Source organism: Elaeis guineensis, chromosome 8 (assembly GCF_000442705.2).
Source record: "Elaeis guineensis isolate ETL-2024a chromosome 8, EG11, whole genome shotgun sequence".
In the NCBI taxonomy this organism is placed as follows: domain Eukaryota; kingdom Viridiplantae; phylum Streptophyta; class Magnoliopsida; order Arecales; family Arecaceae; genus Elaeis; species Elaeis guineensis.
The window spans coordinates 43,927,737-43,949,183 of NC_026000.2; the positions used below are offsets into that span (position 1 = coordinate 43,927,737).

The 21,447-nt window shown below is 44.3% G+C and overlaps 1 non-coding gene across 1 annotated transcript; it reads right to left on the reverse strand.

The window, feature by feature from the left end:
- Window positions 1-18,166: 18,166 nt before the first annotated feature.
- LOC140851346 (small nucleolar RNA R71) lies at window positions 18,167-18,273 on the reverse strand. The gene has a single exon (XR_012134098.1). It is a non-coding gene; the product is annotated as a small nucleolar RNA R71 (small nucleolar RNA).
- Window positions 18,274-21,447: the final 3,174 nt, after the last annotated feature.

Sequence of the window (21,447 nt, forward strand, 5' to 3'; positions counted from 1 at the left end):
AATATCCACACCCTGGTGACACTCGTCATTCCCTTGCCCCTACGGCTCGGTCCTGCTCCCATCAGAGCTTGTGAGAGGAGGCTCAGTTAAGAGACTGTTCCTTCATTGGAGATTCAACCATGGACTACTCCCCCAGGCCTAGGACATCATGGCGAGACTGTTCCTTCAAGCACTATCTTGGTGAAGTCCAGAGTGGACCTCACCGGAGCAATGATGACCTCAACTTTAATTCTCAATCTCCTTTCTCTTAGACCATTCTAAGCGAACCAAATCCGAATCAGTTCAAAGCACCTTAGCTGGAGTTGTATGATAGCTCCACGACACCCCCTCGATCATCTAGAGGGTTATAAGACTCTCATGATGCTATAAGGTAACTCAAATGCCCTCCTTTGCCTCACCTTCTCAGCTATCCTTAGAAGTCGACTCAAACCTAGGTCCATCTATTCATTCAAGTAGCTTGATAGGCTATTCATTATTCACTTTGACAGCAATCAAGCTCAATCAAAAAATTTCAACAGCCTTTTCTCTCTCTGATAAGAAGAAGATGAGTCACTGCATAACTATGTTGCATGCTTCAAAAGCCATCATGTTATAGGTGCACAACCTTGATGAGTCAGTGGCAATGCCGGTACTCAAGTAAGGATTGCAGAATAAGCACCTTAGCTTCTCCCTTAATAAAACTCTTCCAAAAGACTATGCCGACCTGCTGGTCTGAGCCCAAAAGTATGCCCAGAGAGAAGAAACGCTGGTGGTGTGCAAGTAGGCAGAAGAAAAGAAGACTTCCAACAAGAAGAGGGGTATGAAAGATCCTTGGATAGTTGGAGCCAAAAGATTTTCCCAACTACAAAAGAGCTACAAATCGAGGAGCCCGTCGGCCAGTAGTTTGATAGCTACACCTCTCTGACTGTCCCTCAATCCTAGATCTTGATGGAGATTGAGGACCAAAAGTGTTGGGTATAAAATACCCCCAGCCGAAGTTCATAAGAGGCCAACTCTCCCGAGATCCCTCCGACTTTGTGCGGCATCTTTTTCGGATTTCTCCGGCAGCCGAATTTTCGACCTGGTGCGATGCTTTTCTAAACTCCCCCAACTGTCTGAGCTATAATAACACCCTTCTAGACTTCTCCAATGACGAACTTCTTCAGTCATCCACCGGACTGCTTCAAATGCTCTCCGGGCTTCACTATCTACCGACCTTCTACAATGATCGACCGTTCTCCAGACCTCTTCCAGATCTCTTCCAGCCATGACAGATTCTAATCCGAACTTTTCAGACTTCGTCCACGGCCGAACTTCCCCAAGGATAGATTTCTACAGCAATCCGAGTCCACCTATATTTCTACGATGGTCGACCACCTTTTTGATTTCATCCGAGCTCCTACGGGAGCCAGACCTCTGCCCCGAATTTCTATTGCAGGTAGACTTCATCCAGACTCCCGCTACAAATGATCTACTTCGAGCTTCTATTACAAATGACCTACTCTGAATTTTTACTACGAGCGGTCCACGTCGGATCTCTACTGTAAGCCTCTATCCGAGCTTCTATTATGAACGAATCTCTTTCGGACTCCTGTTGCAGGCAGGCTTCAGCCGAGCTTCTTTAATAAACGATCCCCATCCGAACTTCTACGGGAATCAGACTCCGACCGAACTTCTGTAGTGAATAGATGTCGGACGAACTTCTACGACAGACGGGTTCTAACAGCCGGGGCTTCCCCAACAACCAATCGCCCCTGACGTCTGCCGTACCTCCCCAGCCATCGACCTCAAATAATGTCAGTCAGACTTCAACAGCGCTGATCGGGTTTCCTCAGAACTCTCCAGACCCCCCCAGTGGGTGACCCTCTCCAACGCCATCCGAAATCCACTGCCGGTCGACCTACTGCCGGGTTTCGTATAAAACTGGACTTCACCAACAGAAAGCTTTCATCCGAGCTCCTACAGCAGATGACTTTCGCCTGAAATATCAGCGACCTCAGAACATCCGGGCCTCTCCCAGAATGATGATGTGAAGAGCCGCTCTGCTTCATCAGGCATCCTAGCCGAGCTTCGACCGATGGATCCGAACTCTCTGACAAGCCACGACAAGAGCCGCCACCCTGCTCCACTCCCTGCAATGGATTTCATACGGCTCCACCACTCTCTGGCAAGTCACGACAATAGACACCACTCCACTCCCCGCAACAAGCTCCATGTGGCTCTGAGCAGCCCCTGACGCCACTACTCTCTGCAACAAACTCCTTATGATCCTGAACGGCCTACTACCAGGCGGTTACAAACGTCGCTATCAATCTATTATGCCCTTCGCCTATAAAAAGGAGACCCTCGATACATTATTCTCTAAGCTCTAATCTCTATCTCAAAACTCTACTAAAATTTCCATTCGAGCACTCCATTTTTGTTGAGGCAGAGAACTGATTTGAGCATCGGAGGGTCTTGCCAGAGCACCTCCAACTCTGGTTTAGACTTTCTTTGCAGGTCCCGACGGCGGCCGCAGTCATCCTAGCTCCAGCTTCTCCGATGCCGATGGATTTTTGCACCAACAGAATTGACGCTAGAAGAAGGGCCTGTGTCTTCGTGGTACCCTTGTTCTTAAAGGAGTGCTCAACAGGACTGATTCCAGTCATCTTCTCTGACATCTTCTTCTCCTTCCTCTACTAAATCTTCACCCAATGCCTCCCTGCAGAGCATCCACCAAGCGATCCACAGCCTCTGCGGTCAGATCTCAGGTTTCGACCTCACCTCCAGTCTCCCAGGCTCCTCCTCCTCCTCCGATGATGGTGGTCAGCGCAGAGCAATTCGACCTGCTGGTTCAGCAGGTCAGAGGCCTCACTGAAGCAGTGCAGGCCATGCAACAGCAACAACAGCCGCAAGCGTCGATGCAGTTGGAGAGAACGTCATCGGAATTCCAAAATTTGACGGTTGGGTGGGCCACTTGGGCCAGTTGCCCCATCTTTCCCGGAAAGATAAATCCGAGGGTGGAGAGCCCTCAGTCTGATCATGATTCTACTCCTGAAAGATCTCTACCTCCATTCTGCTTGAAGACCCTCGAGACCCACAGTCGAGAGGACTTCCTGGATTGAAGGCTCCAGGAGATGAACCGACGGATCGAGGAACTCCTTCATGCTCCCCCTACTTATGGTGAAGATATCTGTACTGACCCTCCCTTCTCTCAAATGATCATGTAGGAACCGATCCCGCCAAACTTCAAGCTCCCTCAATTTGAAAGCTACGATGGGACTTCAGACCCAGTCGACCACCTGGAGGCCTTCTGAAAAATGATGCTACTCCATGGCACGTCGGACGCCATCCTGTGCCGAGCTTTTCCATCCACCCTGAAGGGAGCAGTAAAGAACTGGTACTCGACATTGAAGTCGGGTACCATCTTTTTCTTTGATCAGATGAGCCACCAGTTTGCGGCTCATTTTGTTAGCAGCCGGCATCCCCGGAGGGGTTCGGAGTCCCTCATCAACATCAAGCAGAGGGAGGGGGAGTCCATCCGAGCTTACGTCAATCGTTTCAACGTCACTGCATTGGAGGTCTGGAACTTGGACCAATCGGTCGCGATGGCCACTCTGAAAGGCGGCCTTCAAAAGAACGACCTTCTGTTCTCCCTGGAAAAGAAGTATCCCAGGAATTTTGCTGATTTGCTGACTCGGGCTGAAGGATATGCCTGAGCAGAAGAAGCCTTCAAGATGAAGGACGAGGAGACCACAAGAGAGCGGCAAGCGGGAGACTCGAGTAAGCCCACAGTCGAAAAAGGGCCGAGTGAAGCTCGACCATGTTCTCAAACTCCTCCCGGACATAGGCACGTCCGGACTCCTCTCCGAACTCGTAAACAGAGAAGCCCAGACCATCGAGTTCGGCGAGGCTCTCCTCCCAGAAGATTCCACAACTACGTCCCTCTCAACGCATCAAAAACTCAAGTACTGATGGAGGTTAGGGAGCAGCTCCCAAGGCCAAAGAGGATGCGCTCGCACCTCGGAAAGTGCAACCCGAATAAATTCTACCTCTATCATCGTGACCACAGCCACGATACGGAGGAATGTATTCAACTCTGAGATGAGATCGAGAAGCTCATCAGACGAGATCGGCTCGACAGGTTCATTCGACACCGACCTGAAGGAAGACAAGATCAGCCTAGGGCCCTACCACAGTCGGAACCGCCAAAGAGGGAGGAGTAGCCAGAAGATCGGCCTCCAATTGGGATTATCAACTCTGTCTCAAGGGGACTCCGACGGGGAGCAGACCTTCCGCGGCTATAGGGTTCTAAAAATCTATGAATAACTTTGCCCTGAATGAGAATTCTTTTCATATTTATACATTTTTTTTTCTTTTGGTATGAGCTTATAAAGATAGAAAATAACTCCCCCATACAAATAAAATTAAGCGCATTAGGAATAGGAGGAGAACCTTGTCTTAACATGAGCAAAGTCGAAGGCCCGGTTTCCTAAAGATCGGATGGGAGGAGAGGCCCTTACAACGGCCCTTATGTGCCCCCACAACCTTATTAGGAATAGGAGAAGAACCTCATCCTAACATGAGCAAAGACGAAGGTCCAGTTTCCTAAAGACCGGATGGGGGGAGAGGCCCTTACAACGGCCCTTATGTGCCCCCACAGCCTTGTTAGGAACAGGAGGAGAACCTCATCCTAACATGAGCAAAGTTGAAGGCCCGATTTTCTAAAGATCGGATGGGGGGAGAGGCCCTTACAACGGCCCTTATGTGCCCCACAGCCTTGTTAGGAACAGGAGGAGAATCTCCTCCTAACATGAGCAAAGTCGAAGGCCTAATTTTTTAAAGATCGGATGGGGGGAGAGGCCCTTACAATGGTCCTTATGTGCCCCCACAGCCTTGTTAGAAACAGGAGGAGAATCTCATCCTAACATGAGCAAAGTCGAAGGTCCGATTTCTTAAAGACCGGATGGAGGGAGAGGCCCTTACAACGGCCCTTACGTGCCCCCACAGCCTTGTTAGGAACAGGAGGAGAACTTCGTCCTAACACGAGCTGAAATCGACTGTCGGAAATAAGGGGAGGACCTCATCCCGACGCAAGCAGAGACTCGGTTGATCGACAAGGAGGAAAGCTTCCCCAATGACTCCTTTACACTCTCACGATCCTGTCAAGAGCAGAGAAAGATCCTCACTCAAACACAGAAGAAAGGAGGAAGCGAAAAGAAAAAGTGACGAACTACACCAGCGATAGGTAAAAAATGAACTACATCAAAAGCACAAGGGACTTTGTCTCGACAGAAGAGAAAACCCCTGTCGAAAATTTTTGGTCCCTAAAGGCAAATCGATATGGCAACGACTAGGAACCTTCAAACTGCATTGGTATAGAACAAGATGGAAGACAAAAGAAGTTCAGCAAACGACGACTCAAAGCTAGAACCGACGAGGAATTATGAACTCCATCGGTGCAGAACAAGACATAAGACAAATAGAGTTTGGTAAACGACCATTTAATACCAGAATAGATAAGGTAACAGATAATTTTATTTCTATTTCATTGGTGAAGTACTCATTACAAAGCCTTAAAGGCCAAACAAAAAAAGATAAAGAAGAAGAAAAGGAAAAGAGGCTCTAAGGAAGCCCAGTTTCTTTCGATTTCGAGCTCTCAGTTCCAGCCCCCGCTATGGATTGTCTCAAATTTTTGACTTCTTCTTCTAGCTCCATCTTTTTCAGCAGTATATCCTAGAACATCCGGTGGAATCGTCGGCGCTCATCCTCTGACTCTCGAAGCCTCCTCCTCAAGACCTCGGACTCCACCTCGATGTCCTTGACTGCCTGCTGCTCGTGGACCAGCTGAACTTTAGCCATCGTACTTCAACTTCCTCCCACCCAAGGGCTATGGACAGTTCTGCCGTAGTCCCCCTTAAGGAGCAAAGCTCATCAGAACCTTGTGCAGGGACAAGCTGGACTCTCTCGGACAACCGCCTTTGAAGGTGGGCAACTTCGTCAGTCACCGTCTGGAGCCTCCTTCGATAGTCCTCTACTTGTCTGCTCCACCAACTCGATGGGTGTCGTAAGTCACCTCGGTGTCCCGCAGCTATTTTTGAAGGTCGGAGAACCTCTTTGACCAGTCTTGATCATGGTCAGTCTGGACTGAGAGTCGGGACGAGCTCCCTTCCAACTGACGATCTTCTCCCGTGCGGCTGTCAGCTTGACTTTAAGAGAGCTGATCTTAGAAGCCTGAGTCCACGACCGGTCGCTGGCACATTTTGGAGTTCCTCAAGCTCCGTGATGAAGTCGGCTTTCCTTTTGGTGTATTCCATGAGACTTTTCCTGTGGAGGTTCCAAAATGAGTAGCCTTCGCGGTGACCTCTGAATGGCTCTCCTTCAGCCGGCAAAGTTGTCTTCCAGCCTCTTGATTTTCTTGTCAACTGAAGAACTTTCTTTTGAAGGTCTCGTATCATCGACTTCAAGGAAATACCTCCGCAGGGGAAGAGCTTCGGCAGGACACTATCGTTGGAGGACAAGAGCCTACGACTCAAATTAATGCCAGAAGATAAAAAGAAAAAAAGATACAAAAAAAGAGAGGGGGGGATCCTCCGTAAAGACAAATCCGGCTTCATTGATCAAATAAACTTCAAGTACAAGAGAACGAAGGAACAATCACCATAAAGAAAAAATAAAAACTAGAGGTTCCGGACCTTGGGGTACAAGTAGAGGGGGTCGGCATCCTCGGAAGATCGTCAGCGGTGGCCACAGCAGTCGATGAGGTCCCGACTGGAAGAGGATCGACGGAGACTTCAGATGGTCCGGCTTCACCATCGGATGCCTCATTCAGGAAGCCAGATCCAATTCGGAAACCTCCCAGCCACCTTCTCTTGGCAGAGCTCGAACCCCTTGATGAAGGCATCCTGACCGAACTGACCTTCAGATCTTCCATCTCGGAGGAGCCTTTGAACTCCTCCACTGCTCGAGCCCTTGCCTCGAGATCAGGGATGGAATCCGCACTTTCAGCTCGAAAACCTACTCCTTCAATTCGGAAGCCTGCTCCTTCCACTCGAAAACCTACACCCTCAATGCGGAGACCTCGACCTCAGCCTTCCCTCTCTCCTCCTCCAAGATAGTCCTCAGATCGGATGAGGTTTGTCCCTCCTTTTCCAGCACCTCCTGAAAGCTCAGGACCTCGGCGATCTTCTCCTTAAGATGGGTGGCCCCGGTTAGGCACCTTCTTCTGCCCGAGCTGCCTCCCTCTTGGCGATCTTCGCCACCTCATCGTTGGCGATGAGCTAATGCCCAATCTGCAAGAAAGGTCGGGGAGTTGATATGAGAGCTCAAGACTAAGTTGAAGAAGCAGGAGGGAGGAAAAAGGCGAGTTATCCTACTTCGAGGAACGATCCCAGAGAGTCCCAGACCCGCAGCTCGAGATCACAAGGATGATCCTCTCGACGACCTCGGGCAGGATGCACCCTTCGACCAGCCTCTTTATCAAGTCCCTATTGTTGAAGGGATTCTCCCCCAGGTCTTCCTCGGAGCCACCGACCCCCTCGGCGGTAGCCCTGTGACTGCGACTCCTCTGGGCTAGGGTCTTCTTTCTCTTCCTCCCTTTGACCCAGGCGCCCCCTCGGGAAGAACCTTCGCAACGGGACCCTCGATCGGGGGGCTCTGTGAAAGGGTTCGGGGGACTTCAGGTTGGCATCGAAGGAACTTCGATGGCGAGGGCGTCGGAGCAGGCACGGCGAGCTTGTCCCCTCTGTCCTGGCTTTCTTCACCGACCCGAAGTTGAGGCGTCCTTTCTTTGTGGGTCTTGAGACCCTGGGCTAACCTCCAAGCCATGCTTGCATCCATGTCTGCGATAAAAGAAGATCAGCATGGCTTCGAGATGGAACAAGAAGAAGGGGAAGTACCCAAAAAAAAAAAGAAAAAAAAGAAAGAAGAGAGAAGAAGAAAAAAGAAACAAAAAGGGAGAGATACCGGCAGGGTTAAGGGGCTCAGGCCGACGTTGAACAAAAGTTGCTCCCTCAGAAGTTCGGGGAGGGGAGCTTGATAGGCCTCGAGTTTTTTTGAGGCCTCGAGGTCGTCCCTTCCCAGCTAAGGCCCGACGGGCGAATCCCTCAGAGAACCCCAAGGGGGTAACCCTAGCTCTAAGGTTGGGCATCGGACGTTGAAGAACCTCTCCTTCCAGTTATGGACAGAAGAGGGGGCGCCTTTCAGCAACCCCTTTCTACCGAACTGGAGGGAGAAGTACCAGCAATTCTTTGCCGAGGGATGGCGCTTGAAGGTGTAGAAGTTCTAAACAAAGAAAGAGTCGGTGAACTTCGGCTAAACTACAAAGGGAAAGAAATCCTATCAAAAATCTAAAGGAGTTCAGCACGACGGAAACTAGAGAAATGTTCAGAAAATGAAAGAGAGCAACAACGAAGGGGCAGCGGGAGCCGAAGTCCAGCACGGAAGGCCTCCTGGTACAGACAGAAGCGGCCGGGAGGAGGGGTGCTAGCCCGTCAGATGACCCGGGAAGCTCCAGCTCGTACTCTGGAGAACTCCATACTGAATCCTTATCAGTGAGAGTTCATCCGGAGTCAAGGAACGGGGATGGTGTCCGACGCAAAGGCTGGACAAGGTTCGGTCCTAGCTACGGGTTCGTCTACGGTACCGGTACTATGGGGAACTGGGGCTGACGAACTCCTAGAACAGCTAGAGGAGGAGATATCAGAGGATATTTTGGATCAGACGGAAGCCACAAAAATCCAAAAAATTGGAAAAATAGTAGACAGGCCCCGAGAAAGCTAAATAAACAGAATAGAAGAAGGAAGGACAGAAAAATAATAGGAAGTTTCGAAACTAACCTAGATCAACCCAGGAGCATAGGGGAACGGCGAGAACGATGGAGGTCGACTTGACGAAAGCCTAAGGCCGGGAAGGATGCTAGAGGAAACTGGAGCTCTTGGGAAAAAGAGGGAACCGAGGATTCTCTCAAGCAAAGTGAAACCTATGAAGGAGGAGAACGTGTTTAAATAGACCCCGGATCCGACGCACTTATGATTTCGGATCCCCGTTGGCCGGTCTGTATTCGCCGCGTGTCCCACCCACCTTGACAGGCTGTTGGAAATGGCAGGTGGCTGGCAAAGTCATTATTACGCCGTACCTAGAGCCACGCCCTGGGGAATTCAAAAAGAAGAAATCTTTTTCGAAAAGACTCCGGTACTAGCATGCCGAACGTCAAATGTTGGCAACCGCCAAGTATGGAAATCGAGGGAGCAACTTCGGCTGTGAAAATTTTTCTGTACTTCTTCATTCGAAACTCGAACTGAAAGTAGGGAGACTGGTGTTGGGTATAAAATCCCCAGTCGAAGTTCATAAGAGGCAACTCTCCCGAGATCCCTCGACTTTGTGCGGCATCTTTTCCGATTTCTCCGACAGCCGAATTTCGACCTGGTGCGATCTTTTCTAAACTCCCCCAACTGTCTGAGCTATGATAATGCCCTTCCAGACTTCTCCAATGATGAACTTCTTCAGTCATCCACCGGACTGCTTCAAATGCTCTCCGGGCTTCACTATCTACCGACCTTCTACAATGATCGACCGTTCTCCAGACCTCTTCCAGATCTCTTCCAGCCATGACAGATTCTAATCTGAACTTTCCAGACTTCATCCATGGCCGAACTTCCCCAAGGACAGATTTCTACAGCAACCCGACTCCACCCATATTTCTACGACAATCGACCCCTTTTTGATTTCATCCGAGCTCCTACGGGAGCCAGACCTCTGCCCGAATTCCTATTGCAGGTAGACTTCATCCGGACTCCCGCTACAAATGGTCTACTCCGAGCTTCTATTACAAGTGACCTACTCTAATTTCTACTACGAGCGGTCCACGTCGGATCTCTACTGTAAGCCTCTATCCGAGCTTCTATTGTGAACGAATCCCTTCCGGACTCCTGTTGCAGGGGGCTTCAGTCGAGCTTCTTCAATAAACGATCCCCATCCGGACTTCTACGGGAATCAGACTCTGACCGAACTTCTGTAGCGATAGATGTTGGACGAACTTCTACGACAGACGGGTTCCAGCAGCCGGGGCTCCCCCAACAGCCAATCGCCCCCGGCATCTGCCGTACCTCTCCAGCCATCGCCTCAAATAATGTTAGTCGGACTTCAACAGCGCCGACCGAATTTCCTCAGAACTCTCCAGACCCCCCCCAGCGGGTGACCCTCTCCAACGCTATCCGAAATCTACTGCCGTTGACCTACTGTCGGGTTCCGTATAAAACGGACTTCACCAACAGAAAGCTTTCGTCCGAGCTCCTACAGCAGATGACTTTCGCCTGAAACGTCAGCGATCTCAGAACATCCGGCCTCTCCCAGAATGATGATGTGAAGAGCCACTCTACTTCATCAGCATCCTAGCCGAGCTTCGACCGATGGATCCAAACTCTCTGACAAGCCACGACAAGAGCCGCCACCCTGCTCCACTCCTGCAACGGATTCCACGTGGCTCCACCACTATCTGGCAAGTCATGACAACAGACACCACTCCACTCCCGCGACAAGCTCCACGTGGCTCTGAGCAGCCCCTGATGCCACTACTCTCCGCAACAAATTCCTTATGATCCTGAACGGCCCACTACCAGACGTTACAAACGTCGCTATCAATCTGTTACGCCCTCTGCCTATAAAAAGGGACCCCAGATACGTTATTCTCTAAGCTTAATTCTATCTCAAAACTCTGCTAAAATTCTCATTCGAGCACTCCATTCTTGTTGAGGCAGAGAACTGACTTGAGCGTTGGAGGGTCTTGCCGGAGCACCCCCAACTCCGGTTTAGACTTTCTTTGTAGGTCCCGACGGTGGCCGCGGTCATCCAGCTCCAGCTTCTCCGACGTCGGTGGATTTTTGCACCAACAAGAAGTATTTACGATGATCCAGGCCAATGAAGATCCTTCAGATAAGAGGAGTATGAGGAAGTACTATCACTTCTACTGCGACAATGTTTATTAATGGAAGAATGACTCTAGCTTAAGGATGAGATCAAGGCCTTAATTTGAAGAGGTTATTTTGACAAGTATGTTTGAGAGCACCAGAATCAAGACCTAATGATGAAAAAAATGGCAACCAACTGATGGCTAGTGTCGTCAATGCAATCTCTGGCTTTGCCGGTAGTAGGGTGGTAGATTACCAAATTGAGGAAAGAAAAAAATGGTTTTGGAGGGCATTGTTTTCTTTTTGATAATGATTTTTGAAGGGAGTACACTCCTTGTAATGGTACTATCATTACATTACTAATGATAGCAAGCCATAATGTAAAAAAAATTTAGTCCATAATTGAAAGTCCCACTGATAGATTATTTTATGATGTTGTAAAGGATGAAATTGCCCACCGACTTAGGGAAGCACATGCTGAGCTGAGGTGAGATCGAATGGATTCAATCCTTATGGTAGTGCCTTCGATGCAACCTCGAGAAAGCTCCTGGAGCTTGTGATGATCCAATAAGGAACTAGTCCTAGAGCAAGCTAAGGAGTCAAGTCCCCTTGCTGGACCCTATATATAGGTGAAGCTTCGAATCTCCCAAAGCTCGGGGACTGAAGGTGGCTTGAAATCTACAAAAACACAAAGAGGTTCTTTAGGACTTCCTAGAAGTTGGAGGTTCCATAGATGCAAAGATCTGAGGACACCCGAGTCGATGCCTTATCTCATCTGGCCACTGGCGCTCCTTGCCTATATATGAGTCAAAGTGAAGGCTATGACAACCACAAAAATTTGAACTAATTCTCTGAGGATCCCACACGACCGCTTGAGGCTGACAACGATGATGACGAAGGGGCTAACTGTTAGATGTATGCCCTAGAAGTCAATCAGACCAACATATTAATTCTTTCTAAGATATAATTTTATACTTGACTTAATTAATTAGGATAGATTAATATCATTCATATAGTGTATGTGTCTATGAATCATCCAAAGAATTAATAAGATGATGACATATATTCTCAAGAATTAAAAATTTGAGGCATGTGTCAATAATGGTGAATTTTTAAATTAATTTCGATCAAAGAATCATCACGAGAATGATGATTGATCTGGTAAATTAGTGCACAGATCACTTTTCTTAGAATAAACGAGTTCGAGTCTATAGTGTGGGGATACTGGAGTGAAGTGTAGGTGTTTGTTAGAGAATAAAAGTACTGAGCATGACTAACATATGAAGTCACTTAGATGTCTACTCACTCGTCAGTGATATTTTTGATACTATAGTGGTGTGACTAGTTCTTACATCTGCGGTGCCTCAATTATTCATAATGAAGTTGTTGTAATTTGACTACACCATAACTTGATCTTCTAGCCATACAGAGTTTTAAAGTGTATGTTGACTGTAGTAGGTTTATTGTAGGAATAGGATATGCATTTAGATAGGATCTATCGATCTTAGTAGTTAAAGAGTAGTCTTATATGATTTATGAGATTGAGTTTGAAAGACTTTGAACAGGACAGAGTGAATGATGAAAAAATTTTTCATCAGATTTTATAAATAAATTCAAGTCAAATAAATCTTACATATGACAGATGATGGGATTTGATAAATTTTTCATAACCTCTATCTTATCGAAACACATGATAGAAGGACTGAATCACATGATAATAAAATCTAGAGGTTCATTTTTTCATTCTACTGGATTGTCACTACATGTTGCTAGGCATCATTGATGGATTATGGGACCAACGAGAATAATTTTGATGATCAATAATTTTTGAATGATGAGCTAAAATTATTTCAATCTATTGAAATGAGTTTCAATGATATTTTGATGGAGATCAAAATATTTCTCACTACTAGACAGAATAGAACATATGGGGTCATACATAAAAGAGATATTGCCTGATCAAATTGTTATAATGTAATTTTGAATCGCAAATAGCAAATAGTTTTAATTATCAATTTGAATGATAATTGAAAAAAAATGTAAAAGTTACATTAAAAATTTATTAAGAGTTAGTAAGTTATGGGACGTAATTATAATTACTACAATAATTATTGAGATTGGATCCTATTTAAATTAAATCAGATTTAATTTGATTAGGTTTATTTGAGTTTGACTCAAACTGGGTTTAATAAATCTAATAGGATTAGATTTAATAAATACTTGATCTAAATCTATTTAGATTGGATTTGACCAAATCTTATCCAATTATTTGAGTTGGACTAAGATGGGATCCAAGTCCAATGAGGAGTCCATGCCCTACTTGATTTCCACATTTAAGTTTCACGTAAAAGAAACAAGGGTGTAGGAGTTAGCGTGGAGAAAAATAGGAAGAGTATGGGGTGGGCGGCAACTAATTCAAGGGAGTTTGATTTGTTTCAAACTAATTCTACCTCTAACAAACCCTAACCACCCCTTATTTAAAATAAGGATAAGATGGAGGCGTGAGACAGAGTTGGTTGGCATGAGAAGATAGAGAGAATGCATGGAATAAGTGGAGCATGACAAAGAGGTTTGTGCACGAGGGCCTTTCAACATAGAGAAAAGTTGGATGCCCCTCTTCTACTCCTTTCTAACAACCAATAGTTGGTTGTTTGAAGGTAATTTTCTCTCTCTCCCTTATCTAATAGTTGAATATGTCTTCCTCTTCCTTTCTCTAAAAGATGTCCAAGAGATGGATATTAAAATTAAATTTGATCTAATTTATTCTCTCCTTGTTGGTCCATGAGGTGGACACAAAAAGTTCTCCTCTCCTTCTCTTCAGATATAGTCCAAGGGTTGGATAAGAAGGAAAAAAAGAGATTAGATTTCTTATCTTCTTTAGTAGATCTTTGATTTTTGAGAAGAGAAAAGTAAAAAAAAAATCAAATTTGATCTGATTTTATATTCCTCTTATAGATCTATTTGATTCTCTTGAGAAAAAAATCAAAAGATCAAACTGATTTGACAATCTAGGGAGCGATCTTTGTAAGAAAACTAGTGTAGGAAAACCGACAGTTCAAAGCATGCATTTTAAAATTTTGCATAGCGAAAGATAGTGGATTAAATATTTTAATCTCCTATGCATGCTTTAGATTAGATCTAAATAATCTACTATGGATCTGTGACATAAAATTTTCATACAAAAATTATCTGATATAAAGAAAAAACTACATCGATCACATCAATGCCCTAGATCAGATCTAACTGTTAGATCTAATCAGATGAGTTCAGAACTCATTATCTTTACATGGATCAATGATTGCTACTGCTGATAGACATGGTATGAGATTCTTCCTGATGTCGAGCAGCTGCACAGCTTGTCTGGCCTCTACAGGTTGTCCACTCGAAGTCCTGATCGAATCATCCTTCTCGAGAGTGCTAGCTTGTGCAGAAGGCACTGGATGGTTGAAATAAGCTTCTTCCTTTGGATCACCCAGACTCTTCTAGATTAGAGGATAGAGCTACATGAGGAGGTAGTGGTATGGGAGATTGGAACAAGACCCTCTTATATTTTTTCTCACACAAAAACCTAGAGCCGAAACCCTAGAACCCACCTTAGACCTCATGCCCAAAGAGGTAGATCTCTACCTCTATTTCTCATGCATAGAAGCCCGCCCCCTCTCTCTTAAAAGAGATTTTTCACAATAAAATTCAATCCTTTTATCGCACAAAGTGAGAGGAGATTTTAAGGTGGCGAGGAGAGGTGAAAGGATAAGCATAAAGTGGTTAGATGTGGTTCAAATTCAAACCAATTTGAATTCAAAACTCAACCACTTATCCTAATCCAAGTGGGGCACCATAAGAGCTGAGGCATGAAACATTTCTTACACTATTCACTTCATAATTTGTCGCACAAAGTTTAGCCTTCCAAAGGTGATGGCGCCAAGGTATGGATAAGGATAAGTGCAAGATTGTTTCAAATCAAATTTCAAATGATTTGAATTTGAATGAAGAACTAACTTATCCTCATCCAAAAGGAACCAGAGAAGGGGGTGACAAAGCACTTTTGGGTGTGGAAACAATTCACATAAGAACCTTTCTTGCATGAAGAAAAGGTGGGTGCAGAGAAGAGGTGGCACATGGATTTGTTTAATTCGAATTTGAATTCTTATCCAATTAGGTTCTTAATCCAATCAAATTAGATTAGACCCAATTGGACTATTAAATTTAATTTAATTAGATAATAAATAGTCTCAATTAAATTTTAATTAAATAAAAAATAAATTAAGTTCAAGTTTCGATCAAATCAAGAATTGAACACCTTTAGCGATTAGGTTATCTCATAACCTAATCGGATTAAATCAAATTGAATCTAATTCAATTAGATTTTATCCAAATCTCAATGTTTAATCAAATTAACCTAATTAGTAATCTAATCATTAATCAATCCTCCTACAATTCATCAATAATTAGTAAGTTAATTTATTACAACTTTTATATAAGGTTAATCATTAATCGAATTGATGATTACATCCTAGAATGATTTTTAATCATCAATCAGCCATATGATTATTTAAAAATTTTTTTTGAGTGTGACCTCATAAGTTTGAATCTAAGCTAGTAGCACAAAAATAATCTTCCTATATCAATTAATTTATGTCACAAATTGACATAAAAAGTATCAATTAATATCTAAATTATCTAACTTTATTAAGAAATTGATACTTGTTATTATATTTTGTAGAAGAAGAAATCATCAATAGAAAGAACAAGGAAAGAAGATTCCAACGGCATAAATTTTATGCAAAACGGAGTTAAATTGACCCAGAAATTGAAGAATAAAGAAAGAAGACTCAATTGGGTCAAACCCGAGTCAAATCAGATCAAAATTGGTCAAAAATCAACTGATTTGGTGATCTGGTTAGCCGCCTGGTCCACAGCAACAGGCGCATGGACCATGGACCCATCGGCACACCATAAACCCCCCTAACAACCCTCTAAAATCTCTTAGTCCCACATCTAAAGTTTTGAAAACCTTATAACCCCCAAATGCCTATAAAAAGCCCCCAAAGGCCCTTGTTTTATATATTCTTCCTTCCGATCAAGCTTGTAACCCTAGATAGTGGGGTTTTTAGCTCTCTTCTCAAGCCTCGAGCTTTGAGGTTTTTGTAATAAATTTTTTTTATATATATAAAATCTTATTTTTATGCAATTTCATCTCTTTACATTATGCAATTTATTTTTCTTACAATTAGGATAGTTTAATTTATGCAATTTAATTTTATGCAATTAGGTTAGTTTAAATTATGCAGTTTAAATTTATGCAATTAGGATAGTTTAATTTATGAAATTAGGGTAGTTTATTTTTCTGCATTTAAATTTTGCAAGTAGATTTAGATCATGTCTAGCTAAGCATCCCTTCTAGGGTTTGCGATAAAGCTAGATCATGAGTAGAGGTTTTACATAGGGTTCTTTCTTTTTCTTAGGGTTTCTTTTTCTTTCTCTTTTGCCAAGAATTTTTGATGAACTACAGTTGGGTCAGAGTCCCTTCATAGTTCATGCTTGATTCAGTGCATAGGAGGAGAAAACCCTAAGGGATCCTAGTTACTACTCCCTTATAAAGAATCTTGATGGGTTATCGTTGGGCCTTAGTCCCTTCATAATCTATGCTTGGGAAAGACAAGAGGAGTAGTCGTTAGGATCAATAAGAAAAATTCTAGGTAGAATTCTCTAATCTAGATCTAGTGGATTCAAAAACTCTAGATCCTTAGTCTTATTGTCTTTAGCAAACAACTTTCGACTTTCGATTTTTGTTAAAGCTCGCTTGAGCATAGATTTGAAAATCATTTTTAAACCAAGTCTCTGTGGGATCGATCCGTACTCGCTGGTCATGCTACTCTGTACACCGTGCGCTTGCGATTTTATTTACAAATTTTAAGATTTGCACATCAAGTTTTTGGCGCCGTTGCCGGAGATTTGGCGTTTTAAATTATTTTCAAATATTTGTTCTTCGTGCTTTATAACTCTCTTTCTTTTTCATTTAGGTTTCTATATTTAGTTGGTGATTGCTGGAAAACTCAGGTACGCTTCTAATTTTTCTTTTATTATTTTTAGTTAATTACTTTTTCTTTAGACCTAATCATTTGAATTTACTTAATCATTAAAAAAAAATATATATAAAATAAAACAAAAGACATTTCATAATCGTGAAGTAAAATATCAAAATAAAAAAAATTCTAAATTAAAATCTTTTACATTCTTGGTCATCTTGTTTATTTGCATTTGCATTTTCATAATTAATCTAAGGGCATCAACCCATTAACAAGATAAGGTGGGGATTTCATTATCCTTCCTTAGCCTAAAAACCATCTCCATCATATTGCATTACCTAGACCTTTAATCTTAAAATCAATTAGATGTCAACCTTAAGGAATTCGAGCTCAATAGGACAAGGAACCCTAAGAGTTCTACCAAGTTTGAGTTGTTTGATTAGTTGGTGTCTAGACAAGTCCCTGAGGGTGGTTTGTTAAATTGGTTCAGTTGCTGGCCTGGCCTACTCGTTTGGTGTCTAGAAAGGCAACGATGAGTGAACCTCCCACCTTTTATACTTACCTGGCTAACTAGTTGATCAATCTCCACTTGGAAGGCTTGAAGGGTCATCTTGGAACAGTTAGGAGCTGTCTAGATTTAGGTTAACCCTAGGATAGATTGAGTTTAATTTATTGTTTCACTTGTTTGAAAAAAAAAAATATTAAAATTTAAATTAATTTGGTTACTTTTTTTTAGATTTAGGACTCCTTAGGATCTTCTCTTTAGAATTTTTTCTCTTTCTTTTTCTTATACATAAAAAATTTTATAAAAAAAATTATATAAACATCGAGAACCGTACACCTCGTGTGTGGAGAAGAGTGTCGGGTCGTCTAGTTAGAATTGAGTCAATTCCTGTTGTTCCAATGGCTGAACCAATCCAACCCATGACCCTTAAGGATTTGTGTTATCCAGTTGGCTCCATCCAACCATCTTGTATCAGGTTGCCACAACCCACAGCTAACAATTTTGAAATCAAACCTCAAATCATAAATATGCTTCCAAAATTCACAGGATTAGAGGATGCTTATATATTTATTAGAGAATTTGAGGAGGTATGTGCAACCATGAAACTGCAATTAACAGAGGATGAGGTCAAACTTAGATTAATCAACTTTGCCCTTAAGGACAATGCTAAGAAGTGGCTTTATAGTCTGCCAAACTATTCTGTCACTACCTGAGAGGGCTTTGTGAGAACATTTTTAAAAAAATATTTTCTCCATCATAAAACAGCTAGGATTAGGAATGAAATAAATCAATTTTACCAACTAGCTGGTGAATCATTTTGGAAGTACTTTGATCGTTTCAAGAATCTTTTGACCCAATGCCCACACCATGGAATAGAAACTTGGAGACTATGCCAGATCATCTATGAGGGGTTAGATTCAAACTCAAGAACCATGCTAGAGTCCATGTGCCAAGGCCAATTTATGGACAAAGAAACTACTGAAGCTTGGCAATTCTTGGAAGACCTAGCCGAGGAAAATTTACAGTGGGAAACAACTAGGGAACCTGATAAAGCTACACCTTCAAGAAGAGGAATGCATCAAATTCAACCAACCCTAGCATCAGAGGCCAAGATTGAAACCTTAACACGTAGATTGGAAGCCTTAGAATTACAGAGACCAGCCAATGTAAATCAAATATCTGCACCCATGTGTAAAGGGTGCAATGCACCAGACCATATCTTAGAAGAATGTTCCTACTCGAATGAGTGTGCACAGGTGAATGCCACCTATCAAGGACCATTGAACAATCCTTATGCACCCACATATAACCCAGGTTGGAGGAATCATCCGAATTTCTCATGGTCCCAGAATCCTAATGTAGGCAATCCAAATTTCAATCAGCAAAATCTAAGGTCCAACCTAGTAATGAACAACCCGCCAGGCTTCCATGATAATGACAAGAAAATTACCTCTTTAGAGAAAAGCCTAGAAGCCATGATGAAGACACATACCAGCTTTATGCAAACCACGGGTCAACTCATAAATAATAACACCCAAGCTATAGCCCATCTGGAAATGCAAGTAAGTCAGCTGGCTTCGACCATTAGTGAACGAGAACATGGTAGGTTACCTAGCCAACCTGAGCCAAATCCTAGGAACCAAAATGGTCCACGACCCCAACAAGAAAACCAAGTTAATGGTGTAAATGCCATTCATACCTTAAGATCAGAAAAACAAATAGACAATAAGGAAGTTGCACTTGATGATATAGATGACTCATCTGCCGAGTCACCTTCTAAAACTACTACCTTTCAACCTCAAGCACCAGAAACTGAAAATTCACCTAGTCCAGTACTTAAAAGTCCTAGAGCTCCTTTTCCAAACAGACTGAAATTCAATAAATCTGAACATTTAGACAAAATTTTAGAGGTATTTAAACAAGTCCAAGTTAATATTCCTCTTTTAGATATAATCCATCAGGTTCCAACTTATGCCAAATTTTTAAAAGATCTCTGCACTAGGAAAAGGACCACTAATGTACCAAAGAAAGTATTTTTGGCTGCAAGTGTCAGTTCATACCTATCTAGCCATGTGCCAATAAAATATAAGGACCCTGGAGCTCCAATAATTTCTTGTGTTATTGGAGAAACCAATATAAAAAAGGCCTTGCTAGATCTAGGAGCTAGTGTGAATATCCTTCCATATTCGGTGTATGAACAACTAGGATTAGAAAAACTTTAACCTACTGGGATCACATTATAGTTAGCCGATAGATCTCTCAGGATCCCTAAGGGCATGGTCGAGGATGTTCTGATAAAGGTTGAAAATTTTATTTTCCCTGTAGATTTTATTGTTTTAGAGACTGAGCCAGTTGTGAATCCTAAAGGACATATACCTGTCATTTTAGGAAGACCATTCTTAGCTACGGCCAATGTTGAAATCAATTATCGAAATGGTCTAATGAAGTTATCCTTTGGGAATATGACCATTGAGCTTAATGTTTTTAACTTAGAACAGGAATCCTCTTCTCATGCTGATGTCAATGTAGTCCAAGATGGTATTTATGAATCCATTGACATTAGTGATGATGAAGTCGACTTAGAGTCTAACCCCTGGTTAATCCATGAGTCTGAGGATGTCAATGAAATACTTAAAGAAAATCAGATTAATCAGGAATCGACACTTCCTACTGAACCAATCATTGAGATGGTGAACTCATCACCTAAACCATCTGTTGGTGCAAAAATCCGCTTGCGCCGGAGAAGCTGGAGTCGGGGAAGTCACGGTCGCCGCCGGGACCTGCAAGGAAAGTCTAAACCGGAGGTGGGGTTGCTCCGGCAAGACCCTCCGACGCTCAAGTCAGTTCTCTGCCTCAACAAGAATGGAGCGCTCGAACGGAGAATTTAGCAGAGTTTTGAGATAAGAAATGAGCTTAGAGAATAACGTATCTGGGTCTCCCCTTTTTATAGGCGGAGGAGGTAACGGATTGATGGCGACGTTTGTAACCGTCTGGTAGTGGGCCGCCCATAGTCAGGGGGAATTTATTGCGAAGGGTAGTGGAGCAGAATCGTGGCTATCGCCGTAGCTCACCACGTGGAAACAGTTGCGGGGAGTGGAGCAGCGTCCGTTGTCGTGACTTGCCAGCGGATGGGAGAATCGCCCGGTATCCGTTGCAGGAGGTGGAGCAGGATCATGGCCGTTATTGTGGCCTGCCAGGGGGTAGTGGAGCTGTGCGGAATCTGCCACAGGAAGTGGAGCAGAGCTGCGACGGTTACTGCGGCCTGTCAGGGAGTGATGGAGCTGCACGGAATCCGCCACAGGAAGTGGAGCAGGATCGTGGCCGTTAAAACATCCTGTCAAGGAGTGCAGATCCATCGGCTGAAGCTCGAAAGTGGTCGGAGCTGATGACGGAGTTCGGCTCCCGTAGGAGTCCGGGTGGAGTCCTCTGCAACTAAAGTCAGGTGGAAAGTCCGGCTCCCGTGGGAGTCCGGACGGATCTTACCGGCAATCAGAGTCAGCGACGGAGCCCGGCTCTTGTGGGAGTCCGGGCGGAGTCCCCCTTGCGGTTGAAGTTATCGTTGGAGTCCGGCTCCCGTAGGAGTCCGGACGAAGTCTGTCTGCAGCCGTTGGAGTCGAGGACGAAGCCCGGCTCCCGTAGGAGTCCGGGCGGAGTCTTCCTGCAATCAAAGTTAAAGGCGAAGTCTGGCTCCCGTAGGAGTCCGGATGGGACTTACCAGCAGTTGATGTTGAGGACGGAGCCCGACTCCCGTAGGAGTCCGGGCGGAGTCAACTTGAGGTCGGAGTTATCGACGGAGTCCGGCTCCCGTAGGAGTCCGGACAAAGTCTGTCTGTAGCCGTTGGAGTCGAGGACGAAGCCCGGCTCCCATAGGAGTCCGGGCGGAGTCTTCCTGCAATCAAAGTTAAAGGCCAAGTCCGGCTCCCGTAGGAGTCCGGATGGGGCTTACCAGCAGTTGATGTTGAGGACGGAGCCCGGCTCCCGTAGGAGTCCGGGCGGAGTCAACTTGAGGTCGGAGTTGTCGGCGGAGTCCGGCTCCCGTAGGAGTCCG